The following is a 19,135-nucleotide window of genomic DNA, read 5'->3' on the forward strand; positions in this document are numbered from 1 at the left end:
TGGGGACATGTTGAATCAAATGTGGTACCTTGTACTCACTCTCTGCATGTCATCCTAGTCTTGGCATTCTTGTGGTTTCCTTTGTTTGCTCTGGCTAGTGGACGTACCTGTGTTATCTAACCTTGTTTGTGCAGGTTCATTCCATCCTAAGCCAACTCGAGACCACAAGGTAAGTATATGCATCAAAATCATGAGTATGAGGAGTTCTTGCTTATGTACATACTGTTTGCAAGAAGGACTCATGAGCATGAAGGTATTTTTCCTTAATAATCTTTTGCTCTGATGCATATGGCCAAGATACATGTAACACATTGCCTACTCTGTCATGATTATGCTCTCACATGCCTCTATATTTCATATTTACATGAGTGCATACATGTAGGGGGAGCCTATGCTTGCTACATGTTCTTCCAAACCTTTACTTGTTGTTCTGTATATCTTTATCTAAAGCTTTGATGTATGTTGCCATCAATTACCAAAAAGGGGGAGATTGAAAGCGCAAGTGCTCCCTAGGTGGTTTTGATAATTGATGACAACATATCTCTTGTTGGACTAACACTTCTATCTAGCATGTTTCAGATAAGTTCAACAATGGAGTGGCATGGACTAAAGGTTGTGGGAACTCCTTCAAGATGCTAAGGACAAAGGATTGGCTAAAGCTTCAAGCTCAAGACTCTTCACTTTTACATTTTGGTGACCCAAGATCACATTGAGTCCATAGGAAAAGCCAATACTATCAAGGAGGGATGAGGTGTTGCTTAATGAGCCTCTTGCTTCATGTGCTTAATGATATGCTCCAAAATCCTCAACTACTTTCCCATATCCACATATGACCTAGACCCTAAGCCAAACTCGGTCCTACCGATTCTTCCTATTCGGCGCCACCGAGTTTCACTTGTCATTAGCCACTGCCAAACCCTAGCAATTCGGTCCTACCGATAGGGATCTTGGTCTCACCGAGATGGGGTTGCAAACTCTCTGTTTCCCTTTCGTAACTTTTCGGTCCCACCGAAAGAGCGAATCGGTCCCATCGAGATTGCAATGTCAACTCAGTGTTTCCCTTTGTAACTTTTCGGTCTCACCGAGTTCCACTCGGTCTCACCGAAAGAGCAAATCGGTCCCACCGAGTTTGCCTGACCAACTCTCTGGTTAGCTAGTTACCAAATTCGGTCTCACCGAGTTTGTGTAATCGGTCTCACCGAGATTACGTTATGCCCAAACCCTAACCGAATCGGTCCTACCGAGTTGCATGTCGGTCCCACCGAAATCACTAACGGTCACTAGGTTTACATTTTCGGTCCGACCGAGTTTATTGATTCGGTCCCACCGAGATTGGAAAACTGTGTAACGGTTGGATTTTGTGTGGAGGCTATATATACCCCTCCACCTCCTTCTCATTCGAAGAGAGAGCTATCAGAACACACACACCATTCCAACTCATATGTTCTGAGAGAGAACCACCTACTCATGTGTTGAGACCAAGATATTCCATTCCTACCATATGAATCTTGATCTCTAGCCTTCCCAAGTTGCTTTCCACTCAAATCTTCTTTCCACCAAATCCAAATCCTATGAGAGAGAGTTGAGTGTTGGGGAGACTATCATTTGAAGCACAAGAGCAAGGAGTTCATTACCTACACACCATTTGTTACTTCTTGGAGAGTGGTGTCTCCTAGATTGGCTAGGTGTCACATGGGAGCCTCCGACAAGATTGTGTAGTTGAACCAAGGAGTTTGTAAGGGCAAGGAGATCGCCTACTTCGTGAAGATCTACCGCTAGTGAGGCAAGTCCTTCGTGGGCGATGGCCATGGTGGGATAGACAAGGTTGCTTCTTCGTGGACCCTTTGTGGGTGGTTGCTTCTTCGTGGACCCTTCGTGGGTGGAGCCCTGTGTGGACTCGCGCAACCGTTGCCCTTGGGTGGAGCCCTGTGTGGACTCGCGCAACCGTTACCCTTCGTGGGTTGAAGTCTCCATCAACGTGGATGTAGGATAGCACCACCTATCCGAACCACGGGAAAAACATCCGTGTCTCCAATTGCGTTTGATCTCTCCAAACCCTTCCCTTTACATTCTTGCAAGTTGCATGCTTTACATTCCGCTGCTCATATACTCTTTGCATGCTTGCTTGATATGTATTGTGTGTGCTGAAATTGTGCCTAAACCCCACTTAAACCGAAAAAGCTTAAAAATTGCAACTTTAGCACTAAGTGTCTAATCACCCCCCCTTTAGACACATCTACTTCTAGATCCTACACTTGACGTACCAACTAAATTACAGTGATAACAGTTTGTGGCTGGAGCTTTAGGACCCCAGCTTTTTACCTTTGTACCTTTTATGTTTTCTTTCTCTTTTTCAGCTCCCCTGTGGATAGCCCTATCAGGTAGCACCCGTACACTTTGGTACGTTTGATGTTTGCCAGGGGCTTCATAGCACCCCACATTACGGCAACAAAAGTCCAAACACTTTTATAAGTATAGTTTGACACCCTGAATTTAGCATTATATGCATTGACTCTGAATCATGTCTTTGGTCAATAGTTGGGTTGCCCGGCTCCTGTTCTTGCTACCTTACGTTCCGATATATCGACTAAGGTAGTAAAGGGAGAACTAATGCGATTATGCCTTGGTTTATCCAAAGGTGCACCTCAGTAGAGAAAGCCGAAAACTGACTGTCATGATGCGACGAGAGCTGGTTAGCTGTTCGGAGGTTGCAAATCGTTGGAGATTTCTTCCACATTACGCGAAGGATCGATACTTCCCGATCAGACGCTTATAGCACTCTAGTTCGGATACTAGGGGTTGCGCCCATGTTTTTATTGTCGAACTCCTATGGCTAAGTGAGGGCGTTACAGCCGCATAGTCTGGTTTCCTGGTTCGTTGCGCTAAACAACTCCTTCAAGGACCATCTAATTGGATCAAGATTGTTTAGATTCTATCCCGAACACCCCCGTACTACCTACGTGGGGGCAGAAGCTGACGACTGGTTAACCCTTAGATTTCATACAACACGGCCGCACAGGAAGTAAAAATTTAAAAACATAACAAGCATTATATTGCACAATCACTTTGTTTTATCATACAAGGTAGAGGGAGCTCGATTACATTCATTCAAAGATAGTGTCTTTCGCATAATGATCCGCAACAATGCGGGGCCCCTCCAAGACATCGCCGAAGTATCGCTCGAGGTGCGGTGCTCCTTGCCCTCCGGCAGCCCCTCGGTCACTAATTTGACAGCGTCAAGCTTCACCCACCAGACCTTGCAATAGGAGAAGGCCAGACGTGCCCCCTCGATGCAGACGGACTGCTTGACGACGTCCAGCCGAGGAAAGACATCCACTAGTCGCTTCACGAGGCCGAAGTAACTGCCGGGTATAGCTTCGGCTGGCCACAACCGGATTATTAAATCCTTCATGGCCAGTTCGGCCACCCTATGCAGCTCGACCACCTATTTTAGCTGAGCGCTGAAGGACATCGGATGTTCTGGCGCAAGATATTGTGACCAGAACAGCTTCTCTGCGGAGCTCCCTTCTTCGGCTCGGAAGAACTCTGCGGTGTCAGCCACATTGCGTGGCAGATCAGTAAAAGCCCCTGGAGAACTCTGAATCCGGGTTAGTAAATGATATTTCAGCTTCACATTGTTGCTTTGCATATTCAATGCCTTACCCGCCGCGATCTTCCTGGCCTCCCAGATCTCTTGGAGGGCGCCCTGGGCCTCATTCTGGGCTGACTCCGCACTCTGACGAGCCTTGGCGAGTTCGGTCTCTTGAACCGACGCATCACGCTCCAAGGCCTCGCACTTCTTCACCGCGTCCTCGAGCTCCTGTTGGACCTCGTTGACCCGGGCCTTGAGCTTCTTCCAAGCGGCCTGCTCCTTGACAGCCTTCCTTTCGGCTTTGACCAGGGCCTTTCTCAGGGCCTCGACCTCGGTTGTCGCCTCTGTACACATCATGGCATTTCGGTCATTGCGTATCATTTTCCTTTTTTCGAATACATAATAGGTTATTACTTACCTTGATTTTCCTGGAGCCGCCTCTTCACTTGGCCCAGCTCCTCCTCGTCCTTCGCCAGTTTCTGCTTCAGTCCAGAAACTTCGGCAGTATGTGCGGCTGCAGCCAACAACGACGCGTGTGTTTACATTTGAGAAAAAAATTAGTTAGTTTCCTGCAATAGGAGATTGATCCTCTGTCCGGCTTTTTCTCTCCGAACACCGGACAATGTCTCAGGGGCTACTGTCTGTATTGGGATTTTCTCTTTTTTGCGTCGCTTACCTCAAAACCTGTCAGCAGGCTACTGCAGGCTTCGGTTAGTCCGCTCTTGGTGGACTGAACCCTTTCAATTACCGTGCACATAAGGACACGGTGCTCATCCACAATGGAAGCGCCTCGCAGCGCTTCTAGCAGATTATTCGATGCCCCTGGTTTGATAGGGGTCACCGGCGGAATAGGCATCCCCCTTCTTTCGAAGGAGGTTGCGTGCTGGATTCCGGAGCTGCATCGGTCTCCGGAATTGAGTCCGGCTGAGGGACGAACTGAATACGGCCCTCCCCACCAGTCTCCTTGGGGATTGGTTCCCCCTGGTGTCCGGTGATGGGGGTTTCACCTTCTGGCGCCTCCTGAGCCTCTCCCCTGTCTGGAACAGTCCTTTGGGACAGCACCTCCGCATCGTCCTTGGCCTTGGGGGAGTGAGCGGCCGGCGGTGACTCGCTGGCCATCGCCTTGGAATCCAGCGAACCTCCTAACGAGGATCTCGGGGAGCTGTTGTGGGCTGGACTACAATAACATAACCAATCATGTCAATGCAGTGAGGAGGAGAAACTTTATGGGTGGATATAAGTCTTAGCACTTACGATGCGGCCCGCGACTTAGTGCGGGGGCGTCCGGACTGCTTTCAACATCGCATGCGGAGCTGCCCACAAGTGGGCCTTTCCCCTTCTTGGCGCCTCCGCCTCCAGAATGGTGGAGGCCGCCCTCTTTTTCTTCCCCTCATCAAGAGGAGGGTTGTTTTCCTCCTCCTCGTCGTCGTCTTCAGCGGCGGAGGATTGAGTCTTGTCTTCGGACGTTGCATCCGAAGCACCCTTGCGGCGGGGGCCACTCCGGACCCCCTTGGCCTTCCCTCTGGCCTTCTTCTTCGGTGCCTTGTAGGGCGCCAGCACCAACATCTTTGCTAAACGCGGGATGACTGGTTCTTCAGGCAGCAAAGCCGGACATTGGATCCGCTTCGCCCTCTCCATCCAGTCCTGAAGAAACAATGACGATAAAAGATTAGTCATCATCCTTGAAACAGGCAAGTAAGGGATGTAGTAAGAATAACATACCTCGTTGGCGAGGTGGTTAATGTCATGACCGCGGTCCGAATCTGTGGCCGGTGGTGTTTCGTTGCCCTTAAAAAGCAACCTCCAGACATCTTCGTGAGTGGTTTCGAAGAGCCTCTTCAGGGTATGGTGCTTATTCGGATTGAACTCCCATAGAGGGCAGCTTCGGCTTTGGCATGGGAGAATCCGGCGAACTAGCATCACCTGCATTATATCGACAAGTTTGATATCTTTATCCACCATGCTTTGAATGTGCGTTTGCAGCGCTGTCAGCTCGTCTGGCGAACACCAGTTAGGGCCCTTCTCGACCCAGAAGGTGAGTCGCATGGGAGCGCCAGAGTTGAATTCGACAGTTGCGGCCCAGGTGGTGTTGCGGGGTTCTGTGATATAGAACCAATGTTTCTGCCATTCTTTTACAGTCTTCACGAAAGTGCCTTTCAGCCAGGACACATTGGCCAGCTTGGTCACCATGGCGCCTCCGCACTCCGCGTGCTGGCCATCCACCACCTTCGGCTTCACATTGAAGACCTTGAGCCACAGCCAGAAGTGGGGCTGGATGCGGAGGAAGGCCTCACACACGACGATCAACGCCGAGATGTTGAGGAGAGAGTTTGGGGATAGATCATGGAAGTCTATCCCGTAGTAGAACATCAACCCGCGGATGAAGGGGTTGAGTGGAAACCCTAAACCGTGGAGGAAATGAGGGATGAATACTACCCTCTCGTTGGGCTTCGGCGTGGGAACGATTTGTCCCTGGGCCAGAAGGCGGTGGGTGATTCCCTTCGCCAGGTACCCGGCCGCCCGAAGCTCAGCGATGTCCTCCTCCTGGACGGAGGAGGCCATCCACTTGCCTTGACCTCCGGATCCAGACATGGTTGAGTGCTTGCTCGAGACGGAGAAGATGAGAACTTGGGCGCTGGAGCTCAAGAATGGAAGGGCAGAGGAAGAGAGAAGGCGTGGGTGAAGAAAAGGGATTCTTATATGCTTCTAAAGGCAGTAAATATTGGACGCCTCCGCACTCGCCTTAAAATTTGCCTACTCCCAAGGGTTGTGTAAACGGCACGGTTGGGTTACCCACGCCCATATTGATGAGAATCCCGTAATAAGGGGACACAATCTCTGCTTTGACAAGATGTGCCAATGGCAACCGCGTCTCAAAACGTGGAGCGGCGGATGAAAAATGGTTCAAAATTATGACCGGACAGATGTGATGTCATGTTACGAAAAGTTGTCAGCAGATTAGACTCGTGTAAAATTATATTCTCTCTACGGCTGTGTGTGGTGTGTGTTATAGGTCCGGACACGTCGGACGTCCGAAGACTATTTTGGAGTTCGAAAGGAGGAACCCACCTTGCAATGCCGAAGATAGGCCTACACGCCGGATACCTTGTCATTGAAGCCAGGTTCAGGGGCTACTGAGGAAGTCCTGGACTAAGGGGTCTTCGGGCGTCCGTCCTGTTAGCCATGGGCCGGACTGATGGGCTGTGAAGATACGAAGACCGAAGACTACACCCGTGTCTGGATGGGACTCTCCTTGGCGTGGAAGGCAAGCTTGGCGACTAAATATGTAGATTCCTTTCTTTGTAACCGACCTTGTGTAACCCTAAATCCTCCCGGTGTCTATATAAACCGGAGTACTTAGTCCGGAGGACATACATGATCATAACCATACAAGCTATACTTCTAGGGTTTAGCCATTACAATCTCGTGGTAGATCAACTCTTGTAATACTCATATTCATCAAGATCAAACAAGCAGGACATAGGGTATTACCTCCATAGAGAGGGTCCGAACCTGGGTAAAACATTGTGTCCCCTGTCTCCTGTTACCATCGACCTTAGACGCACAGTTCGGGAGCTCCTACCCGAGATCCGCCGGTTTTGACACCGACACTAGGGCGGCAAGAGTGGAACAAAACACCAGGCATAAAGTCGAGCTTTCCACCCTTAACCAAGTATATAGATGAATTAATTAAAATAAGAGATATTGTGATATCCCAACATATCCATGTTCCAACATGGAACAAACTTCAACTTCACCTGCAACTAACAACACTATAAGAGAGGCTGAGCAAAAGTGGTAACATAGCCAAACAACGGTTTGCTAGGAAGGTGGGTTAGAGGCTTGACATAGCAATATGTGAGGAATGATAAACAAGTGGTATGAAGCGCGACATAGTGATAGAATGAACAACTAGCAAGCAAAGATAGAAGTGATATCGAGGGTAATGGTCATCTTGCCTGAGATCCCACAAGGAAGAAGAACGAGTCCAAGAAGAAGACAAACAGACATAGTCGAACGGACCCTCACAAACGCAACGTTATCGGAACTATCAAGGGGAAGCGCAACCGGAAAGAAGCAAACAACATGGTAAACAACCATCACATAAACATGGCATGATGCACAAACAAGTATGATGCATGTCCGGTTTAATGATTCATGGCATGGCAAAGTGCACAAACAAAACTACAAGTTAAGTGGAGCTCAATATGCAACGAGATGCATATTGACAAAGCATCACATTCATTTATTTAGTTCTCTTCCATTTAGGTACTCAACAATATTAAATGTTGGTTAACATGTCAAAAGGTGAGGCATAAGTGAACTAACTATTTAGGCAAGTTTAAATTAGGCCGGAAATAATAAACAACAATTTCGGAAAAATCCCCATATGCATATTATGAATTTGGTTCTGTTCTGCCCTAAACCATATTTTAGCATTGTTAAACATGCAAAGTAATGCCACCATGTGAAACTATGCATTTTTCTATCCCATTTACATATAAAGTTTATTTAATTCGGAGCTACGGTTAATTAGTTATGAAATAAACCATTTTAACATGCTATTTAGCAAATTAAAAGAAAACAACATTTTAAACATGGATGAAAGTTGGAAATTCTGAAACTAGACAAAATTCTAAGCATTTTTCATATATCACATGTTTTATTTGGATGCATTTCTGTAATAAGCATGTCCAGGATTTAATGACAAAAACGCAGCATAGAAAAAAAAACAAGCCACATGCCGAATCTGGAACAGAGCATGGGCACACAATAGCAAAGTTGTAGCGCCATGCTAGGGATAGATGGAAGTGCTCACTTTGGGCCTTCGGGCCAAAAGTGGAGGCGGGCTTGGAACGCTGCAGCTGGGCCGGCTAGGCGTTGGATCTGCGGAGCTGCTGGGTTGCGGGCTGGAGTGGAGCTGGGTCGGGCCTCACGGGGACGCGTGCGGCGGTGGCGCGGTCAACGCCAGTGGGCATTGCGCTCGTCTGCATCCTGGGGAGGAAGAAGACCGGCGGCAGCATGGTGGACCCTCTGGCAATGGCGGCGAACGCGGAGGTCGGGAATGGATGTGGGGGAGGGAACAGAGGACGGATATGGGCGTAGCTTCCTCGAATCCGGTCGGAGGAGAGCCGATCGGGGCTCCGGCGGGTGGCGACGCTGCAAGGAACAGAGAGAGTGAGACAGGGAGAAAGAGACGAGGGAGGAAGGAGGAGGGTGCGGGGTGGGGTCCGGCCTTGTGAAGTCGTCGGCGGCGTCTCCGGTGGCCGGCGATGCGAGGCATGTCGAGACGGCGGCGACCGAGCTCACGAGGCGCCGAGGCTCTGGATCGAGGGGTCCTCCCCTCAAACTAGATCGGAAGCGAGGAAGCGGGAGGCGTGGGGCGATCGGGCCTAGGGCGGCCTGGGGAGGGCCTCCTATGGGCTTCGCGGGCCGCGACGGAGGGAGCCGGTTGGGGGCGACGTGGCGCTTCCCCGGTGGCTGGAGCAGCGTCGGCTACGGTGGCGCGCTGGATGGCTGAGCGCCAAGTGGCAGCGGGCGGCTGGCCGGGCGCGGAAATGGAGGTGGGCGGCGGCGCTGATGATTGGGCGGCACGAAAAATGAGGAGGAGGATGGCTGCTGCCCAAAATGGGAAGGGGATAGGTTTAAATAGGAATGGGGGTTAGGATTAGGGTTAGGAGGGGTTTTTGGACCATGCGATCGCTATCGGACGGCTCCGGACGCGAGGAGGGGTAGGTTGGGCTTAGTGGGTGGTAGAGAGTGGGTTGGGCTGAGAAGAGAGAGGAGGAATGCAACCCGGCAACCGTTTTCGGAGACCGGAAACATCCGACGATAGATTGACTATAATGCCGCTATATGTATAACGGTTGGGCTATCAAACAAGCTCTGAATGTGACGAAACTTGACAGGCGGTCTATCTACACTATAATAAGACCGCACGCAAATTTTCATCCCATTCCAAGAACATTTTCAGGCCACTTATAAAATAATATTTCGGAGGTGCCGCGGGCGCGTGCAAGTGTGTCTAGGCTCAGAACGGACAACGGAGAGAACTGGGGGACCCAGACGGATGCAAGTTTTGAATACATGAGGATGCAATGCACATGATGACATGGAAAAAATTCAACACGCAAGCAAATGACATGGCAATGATGGCGAATAACTGGAAGACACCTGGCGCATCGGACTCAGGGCGTCACAACACTCCTCCACTTACAAGAGATCTCGCCCCGAGATCTGGGATGGCACCGGAGAGAAACGGAAGAGGAAGAGAAGAGGTAAAACTAAGTTGCTTCTTTGACAAACAAGTGAAACCAAAGAACCTTGCGAGGTTGAACAAATTGAAAGAAAGAATACAACGAAGATGAACGAAGTTGAAAACACTCCGTTAGAAAAGAGGAACAAGGAACATTAGTAGAACCTTGTAGGTTGAAAGACATAAGAAAAGGGTTGCAATGGACAAGAAGTACATGCAAGCACTCCGGTTGAAACGAGGTGTACAAGGAACGATAAAGATCAATTATGACAACACTCCGGTTGGAAATGGAAGGCAATAATATGAACTTGTCAAAATGAAAGCACTTGGATGAGACTCCGGTTAGAAGAGGAATGATAGACACAACACTTCGGCTAAAACACGATAGAGAAGGAATAAGAATGATATAATTTGGACAGCACTCCGACTGTAAATGGAAGGAATTGAGCATGAACTTGACAATATGAGAGTATACTTAATGAAATCAACAACACACTGCCTCTGGAACTATTGAAAGAATGGCACAAGGGGTAAGAAAGGTTTCAGACAGCACTCCGGTTGAGAAGGGAGGCAAAACTTGATAAGATGAGAGAACTTGAATGGAGGACACAACACTCCGGTCGAATGGATAAGCAAAGGAAAGAACATGATCTTTGACAAAAATGGGATGATGGGTCGAAGAGTGCAACATCACAATGCTTCCGGAACGAACGAATAGAAGCTAGATCGTTAGGAAGAAAGAAAGTAGAAGAAAATGATAACTTCTACCACCAATGAATTTGAAGGCATCCTTAAAGAAGGATTGAATGGAGTTGTTGAAAATTAAACAACAAAAGAATAAGGTTGTTGTGGGCTTATGAAAATATCTCAAAACTTGAGGTGAAATTCTGCCACTAACGAAAACAATGATTGATTGATATCAACAAGGAGACGAGAAACTTATTTCACCAGGAGGATAAATGAAGAACTTGGGTCATTTATAAGCACCATAAATAGAAACAATCCTTAGGGAAAGCTTTAGGTGAAATATAACCCAAGATAACTCCAATGAAGAGATTGATGGGTTGCAAAGGATCCCATGAACTAATTGAAAATGATGGGTTGAAAATATGTCATTCTGGACAACTTATGAATCATGAAACACGAAGGGAAATTGTCAAGAGTGACATAAGACCACCTCAAAAGATAAGAGAGAAAGAATTGCACTTCGCAATGCAAGATGAAGAACACTTGAACTCCTCGAAACAAGACATGTGTCGAACACCATGTTTATTTTAGAGTAAAGCTTGGCAGATCTTAACTTCGAGAGAAATCTTGAAGAGCAAATCGAGAATGAAAGGAGTCATTGACGAACCACCATGTAGAGCCTCCATGAAGAACTCCGGTAAACAAAAGGATGATAAAAAAGAAAGAGAAGTTGAAAACACAAAGCGAAGCCTTGCGATGATTAAGGTGGAGCTTCGCGACGAGATCATGCGGAAAACTTGGAACTCCAAAAAAGAAATGATGAAGCATAGCGAGACGAGAAATGTGACATGATGAACAACTCTGGAAAGAAGAAACTAGATCACTTGGATGAAACAATAATAAGAATTATGTTATGTGTATCCTTCACCAATTTAGGTTGATGACAAGCAACGGATTTGGCATACTACTTATTCTCGTAGAAAGGATTAAGAGAGATATAGCGTAAACTTGAGAAAAGTCTTCAATGATCCACCGTTAGGATTGGAACAACGAATGATTTGATATGATAACCAAGGAAGAGAACTCTTGAACAAACCACCATAAGAATTGAAAATGAACAAAGAGAAGGTAAAGAAACACCAGGAAGAATTAGAAAATGAACGAAGATACTTGAGAGAATTTAGATACAAGTGAACGAAGAGATCCCAAGCTGATTTAAGAATTCTTGAATGATGTCCCGGTAAGATTTGGAGAACGAGAGCTGAAAGTTGGAATGAATAATTCTGAGATGATGGCTCCTGAAAATCAAACTGAAAAGACTCCTGAATTTCTCCAGATGGGTGAAAAGAATCCTCACAATCGAAACAATTATGAGAGGATGGCATCAAGCATGAACTACACATCTTTGGAAAAACGGGTAAGGATTTAAGAGAAACTCTTCTTTGGTCTTCAAAATCCGAGAATGACAATGAGAAACACCACCAAAATTATTGAGACACTCCGGAACAATGAAGAATATAAATATCGAGCCAAAGATGAAAAGAATTTGAAGCAATCTTGGAGAAGGCATCTGACTGATGACAATTCATTCTTACGTCACACTTTTGAAAAGAATTTGGGAATTGCTCTAGATAAATTAGAAGAGTTGGGTAAGATCCTGGGAAAAGACCTGTGGGTTAGGGCCCACTCAAAGATACACCGTTGAACGATTTAAAAGAGAGATTGCACCGGTTGAATTAAATGGCTTGAATGAGATAACAATCTCGAAATAGGTTGAACGGATTAAGAATTGAATCATGAATCTTCCGAGATATCTTCAGCACTCCGGATATGAATAGAGATAGGTGAATAAATAAGAGAGACTTGGTTAAGATATTGCAACATGATAAAACATGTGAAACAAAAGAAAGGGATACGATTAAGACAGAAGCTTGAATTGAATCCACCGGAGAAGAAAAAGAATGAAGAATGATGAACTTGAAGCTTCCTTAGTATCTTCCTGAGAATCACCGGATAAGAACATTGACGGAAAAAATGGAGATACTTCCCATCAATAAAAGGATACTTGATTAAGAAATGTGAGTCCTTGAAGAAAAAGGGTGGGAGGGTGGGGAAAACAAAGACAACTTGGGACGGATGAAACAAACACCGTTGAGAAAAACTTAGAGTAGATCTTGCGGATGTTGAAAATGATTGGATCCACTTGAAGAGGAGCACTTCGGATGGAAAAGAACTGGCATGACCATTAGGCATGAATAAAAGGATACTCGATTAGCGACTTCAGACTCTGTGAACAAAAGGGCGGGCGGGCAGGAAAGAAAAATAAATGGGGATGGGAAAACGACAACCTTGAGAACATGAGAGTTGATCTTACAAGGATGAAGTGGATGTAATAACTTGAAGATGAAAACACCGGTTGAAAAGGATTTACAAGACAATCTCAACGATCAAGAAGGATTAACACTCCCATAGAGATATGAGAACACCGTTTAGAAAAGGTATGGAATCCACATTTGACACTGAAGCAACTCGAATACCACAAACCAAAACAAAAACAAAGGATTGGATTGGGAAATAAGCCGGAACAAATACATATGATAGAGATTTACCCAATCCCATATCATGCATCTAACGGGAAGATATTCTAGGAGCTACTTGAATTCCCACCTATTAACTCTTGAAACTTTCTGGTTATGCAATTTGGTGTTGGGGATACAGGGAGGCGAAATATATATCACACAACTAACAAGCCGTACGCTCCAACTATATCCATCCGTCAACACATAACCAAGAGAACTCCGGAAATCGTGTACCTCAACCTTCGAAAAGCATATGTTATACGAGTTATGGCAATACTCCTGAACTCTCGCCCCAGTACTGGGTGGCGTTGAGGTTATCACACCAACAACTACATAAAAGATATTTTCGATGTCGGCGAACCCAGGTATTCCAGAACTGCAACGATAAAATTGTGACGACAACACCTCGGAGCTAAACTCCCCGGGACACTGCCACAAACCCTAAATGTCAGGAGGCGCCAAGAAAAATGTTCTCGTCAGAAAAATATCGGAACAATCCCAAGATACCCGCGTGATCCTTAAAAAATCATGAAATTTGAGGAGAGGAAAGTCAAAACTTCTACGTCAGGAGGCCTCACCAGAGTGACAAAGGGACTGAGGAGTAAAAAGAATCCTACTCTCCGATATATATAATCCTAAGACTCAAAACATTTTGTTCTAGACTCGACAACATCAGCGATTCGATCAAGCAGGGGACTCCTAAGTCGGGGATGGCTCTGATACCAACTTGTAACACCCACGATGCGGATATATCTCCCACCTGTCGAGGCACGACTTAGAGGCATAACCGCATGGTGGTTTTGTCGCAAGAGGGGTAATCTTCACACAATCCCATGTACTGAATAAGAAAGGGATAAAGAGTTGGCTTACAATCGCCACTTCACACAAATAAAAAGTTAAACATACATCATCCAGAGTACAATCAAGGTCCGACTACGGAACCAAAATAAAATAAGACAACCCCAAATGCTAGATCCCCGATTGTCCCAACTGGGCTCCACTACTGATCATCAGGAAACGAAACAAAGTAATGACCAAGGTCCTCGTCGAACTCCCACTTGAGTTCGATAGCATCACCTGCACTGGTGGCATCGGCACCTGCAACTGTTTTGAAAGTATCTGTGAGTCACGAGGACTCAGCAATCTCACACCCACGAGATCAAGACTATTTAAGCTTATGGGTAGGACAAGGTAATGAGGTGGAGTAGCAGCAAGCGCTAAGCAAATATGGTGGCTAACATACGCAAATAAGAGTAAGATGAGAAGCTACGCAACGGTCGTGAAGCTAGAAATGATCAAGAAGTGATCCTGAAACTACTTACGTTCAAACAAAACCCAAAACCGTGTTCACTTCCCGGACTCCGCCGAAAAGAGACCATCACGGCTACGCACACGGTTGATGCAACTTAATTAAGTCAAATGTCAAGTTCTCTACAAGCGGATATGAACAAATTCCCATCTGCCACATAACCGTGGGCACACCTCTCAAAAGTTTATACCCCACAGGGGTGTCCTAACTTAGCCCATCACAAGCTCTCACAATCAACGAAGGATATTCCTTCTCCCGGAAAGGCCCGATCAGTCTCGGAATCTCGATTACAAGACATTTCAACAACGGTAAAACAAGAACAGCAAGACCGCCCGAATGTGTCGACAAATCCTGATAGAAACTGCACATATCTCGTTCTCAGGGCACACCGGATGGGCCAGACGTCAGGTTGGCATAAACCCTGGTTGCCCAGGGGGCACCGGACATCGCCCAGGTTGGACCAACACTCAAAGGAGCACTGGCCCGGGGGTTTTAAAATAAAGATGACCCTCGGGTTCGCGGAACCCAAGGGAAAAGGCTTAGGTTGTTAGGCAAATGTAAAACCAAGGTTGGGCCTTGCTGGAGGAGTTTTATTCAAAGCGAACTATCAAGGGGGTCCCATAACCCCAACCGCGTAAGGAACGCAAAATCAAGGAACATAACACCGGTATGACGAAAACTAGGGCGACAAGAGTGGAACAAAACACCAGGCATAAGGCCGAGTCTTCCACCCTTAACCAAGTATATAGATGAATTAATTAAAATAAGAGATATTGTGATATCCCAACATATCCATGTTCCAACATGGAACAAACTTCAACTTTACATGCAACTAACAATGCTATAAGAGGGGCTGAGCAAAAGCAGTAACATAGCCAAACAACGGTTTGCTAGGAAGGTGGGTTAGAGGCTTGACATGGCAATATGGGAGGCATGATAAACAAGTGGTAGGAAGCGCGACATAGCGATAGAACGAACAACTAGCAAGCAAAGATAGAAGTGATATCGAGGGTAATGGTCATCTTGCCTGAGATCCCGCAAGGAAGAAGAACGAGTCCAAGAAGAAGACAAACGGACGTAGTCGAACGGATCCTCACAAACGCAACGTTACTGAAATTATCAAGGGGAAGCGCAACCGGAAAGAATCAAACAACATGGTAAACAACCATCACATAAACATGGCATGATGCACAAACAAGTATGACGCATGTCCGCTTTAATGATTCATGGCATGGCAAAGTGCACAAACAAAACTACAAGTTAAGTGGAGCTCAATATGCAACGAGATGCATATTGACAAATCACCACATTCATTTATTTAGTTCTCTCCCATTTAGTTACTCAACAATATTAAATGTTGGTTAACATGGCAAAAGGTAAGGCATAAGTGAACTAACTATTTAGGAAAGTTTAAATGAGGCTGGAAATAATAAACAACAATTCCAAAAAAATCCCCATATGCATATTATGAATTTGGTTCTGTTCTGCCCTAAACCATATTTTAGCATTGTTAAACATGCAAAGTAATGCCGCCATGTTAAACTATGCATTTTTCTACCCCATTTACATATAAAGTTTATTTAATTTGGAGCTACGGTTAATTAGTTATGAAATAAATCATTTTAACATGCTATTTAGCAAATTAAAATAAAAAAAGATTTTAAACATGGATGAAAGTTGGAAATTATGAAACTAGACAAAATTCTAAGCATTTCTCATATATGACATGTTTTATTTGGATGCATGGTTAAATAGTTATTAGTAGTTTAAAACAAGGGCATTTCTGTAATAAGCATGTCCAGGATTTAATGATAAAAACGCAGCACGAAAAAAAAAACAAGCCACAGGCCGAATCTAGAACAGAGCATGGGCGCACAGTAGCAAAACTGTAGCACCAAGCGAGGGATAGATGGAAGTGCTCACTTTGGGCCTTCGGGCCAAAAGTGGAGGTGGGCTTGGAACGCTGCAGCTGGGCCAGCTAGGCGTTGGATCTACGGAGCTGCTGGGTTGCAGGCTGGAGTGGAGCTGGGCCGGGCCTCATGGGGACACGTGCGGCGGCGACGCTATCAACGCCAGCGGGCGTTGCACTCGTCTGCATCCCGGGGACGGGGAGGAAGAAGACCGGTGGCAGCAGGGTGGCCTCTCCGGCGACGACCGCGAACATGGAGGTCGGGAATGGATGCGGGGGAGGGAACAGAGGATGGGTCTGGGCGTAGCTTCCCCGGATTCGGTTGAAGGAGAGCGGATCGGGGCTCCGGCGATGAACTCCGACGGGTGGCGGCGCTACAAGGAACAGAAAGACTGAGACAGGGCGAAAGAGAGGAGGGAGGAAGGATCAGGGTGCGGGGTGGGGTCCGGCCTTGTGAAGTCGTCGGCGGCGTCTCCGGTGGTTGGCGATGCGAGGCAAGTCGAGACGGCGGCGACCGAGGTCACGAGGCGGCGGGGCTCTGGATCGAGGGGCTCCTCCCCTCGAACTAAATCGGAAGCGAGGAAGCGAGAGGCGTGGGGCGTTCGGGCCCAGGGCGGCTTGGGGTGAGCCTCCCGTGGGCTTCGTGGGCCGCGACGGTGGGAGCCGGTTGGGGGCGACGTGGCGCTTCCCCGTTGGCTGGGGCGGCGTCGGCTACTGTGGCGCGCCGGATGGCTGAGCGCCAAGTGGCAGCGGGCGGCTGGCCGGGCGCGGAAATGGAGGTGGGCGGCGGCGCTGATGATTGGGCGGCGTGAAAAATGAGGAGGAGGATGGTTGCTGCCCAAAATGGCAAGGGGAGAGGTTTAAATAGAAATGGGGGGTTAGGATTAGGGTTAGGAGGGGTTTTTGGACCATGCGATGGCCATCGGACGGCTCCGAACGCGAGGAGGGGTAGGTTAGGCCTAGTGGGTGGTAGAGAGTGGGTTGGGCTGAGAAGAGAGAGGAGGAATGCAACCCGGCAACCGTTTCTGGAGACCGGAAACGTCCAACGATAGACCGGCTATAATGCCGCTATATGTTTAATGGTTGGGCTATCAAACGAGTTCTGAATGCGACGAAACTTGACAGGCGGTCTATCTACACTATAATAAGACCGCACACAAACTTTCGTCCCATTTCGAGAACATTTTCTGGCCAGTTAAATATTTCGGAGGTGCGCGGGCGCGTGCAAGTGTGTCTGGGCTCAGAACGGACAACGAAGAGAACTGGGGGACCCAGACGGATGCAAGTTTTGAATACATGAGGATGCAATGCACATGATAACATGGAAAAAATGCAACACGCAAGCAAATGACATGGCAATGATGACAAATAACTGGAAGACACCTGGCGTATCGGACTCGGGCATCACACTAAGGTCTCAGGAGGTCCTAGAGTACGTCAGCCTTTGGCGCAAACTCCGTGGTCCTAGAGTACGTCAGCCTTTGGCGCAAACTCCATGGCGTAACCGTCACCTCCACGCCTGATCGCATCACCTGGAGGTGGACGGCAAACGGCACCTACCCGGCCAAGTCTTGCTACCATGCTCTTTTTCATGGGTCTACCACTCCGCCATGCTAGAAGCTTCTCTGGAAGAGTTGGGCCCCTCTCAACAACAAGATTTTCCTCTGGCTTGCGTCCCTCAACCGATGCTGGACGGCGGAGTGCCGCGCGCGCCATGGCCTCACCCAAGACCCCACCTATTCCCAGAGACAGATTCCATAGACCACCTACTCTCCGGTTGGGTATTCTTCCGGATCACCTGTCACGAGATTCTCTCATGGTGCCGGCTCACCGCCACTCTCATGGACGGCGCGACAACCTTCCTCGCCTGATGGTCTCTAGCGGCCGGAACCTCCCCGGGTTGCCTGCATAAAGGACTCAACTCCATCATCGCATTGACTGCCTGGGGCATCTGGAAGCATCGCAACGCGGCCATCTTCAACGGCTTCCAACCTTCCACCGAAGATTTGGTTCTAACCATCAAGGAAGATGCTCGCCTCTAGGCGAAGGCGGGTGCCAAGGGTTTAGCTACCATCATACCTGTAACATGATCTTTTGTAACGAGGCTGAGCATCCTCCTTCCCCTGCTCGTTATTGCATCCTCCTAGACGCCTGATCGTGTACGTTTGTGAGGATGCCACATGTAGGAAATGGGATTTTTGATGAATACACTTAGCAACGTATTCTCTTTCTTACCTATCAATGAAATGATACATACGCTGCTAAGCGGATTCACCAACAAAAACACATGCTTAAGATCAGTCGCCAGGATCATGAGGACATGTTTTTTTTTTTGAGAAAATAAAATACGAGGACATGGGGTGGCACGTCGATACTAAACAACATGGAAATTGTCAAGATGTAACCCGTACTACAGTCGTCACCTTGTTAGTTGTATGGTCCGTGCTAGGCCCAGCGCGCGAGCGTGCCACTGCCACCCCGCGAATCGGGAACTCTTATGTGCCGCTCGCTGCGGCGAATTGCCGAGCGGACGCACAGGCGACTCCAACTGGGCCGTTCCATTAGCGCAACACAGTGAAAAATCCCAAAAAAGAGAGATCCAGTGAGGGATCGAACAGCAACCTCTTATTACTTACGCGCGCGGCTAGCCAACGGGACAAATGAGCTTTGTTGGTTTAATATGGCGCACAAAGCCAAAGGTAATGTTAGATCCAGACATTTCATCAATTTCCAAACGCGAACATTATTTCGAAATTGATTTTTTAAAAGCGAATACTTTACAAATTTGAGAAGAAAAAAAACT

This window comes from Triticum dicoccoides, chromosome 2A (genome assembly GCF_002162155.2).
Source record: "Triticum dicoccoides isolate Atlit2015 ecotype Zavitan chromosome 2A, WEW_v2.0, whole genome shotgun sequence".
In the NCBI taxonomy this organism is placed as follows: Eukaryota; Viridiplantae; Streptophyta; class Magnoliopsida; order Poales; family Poaceae; genus Triticum; species Triticum dicoccoides.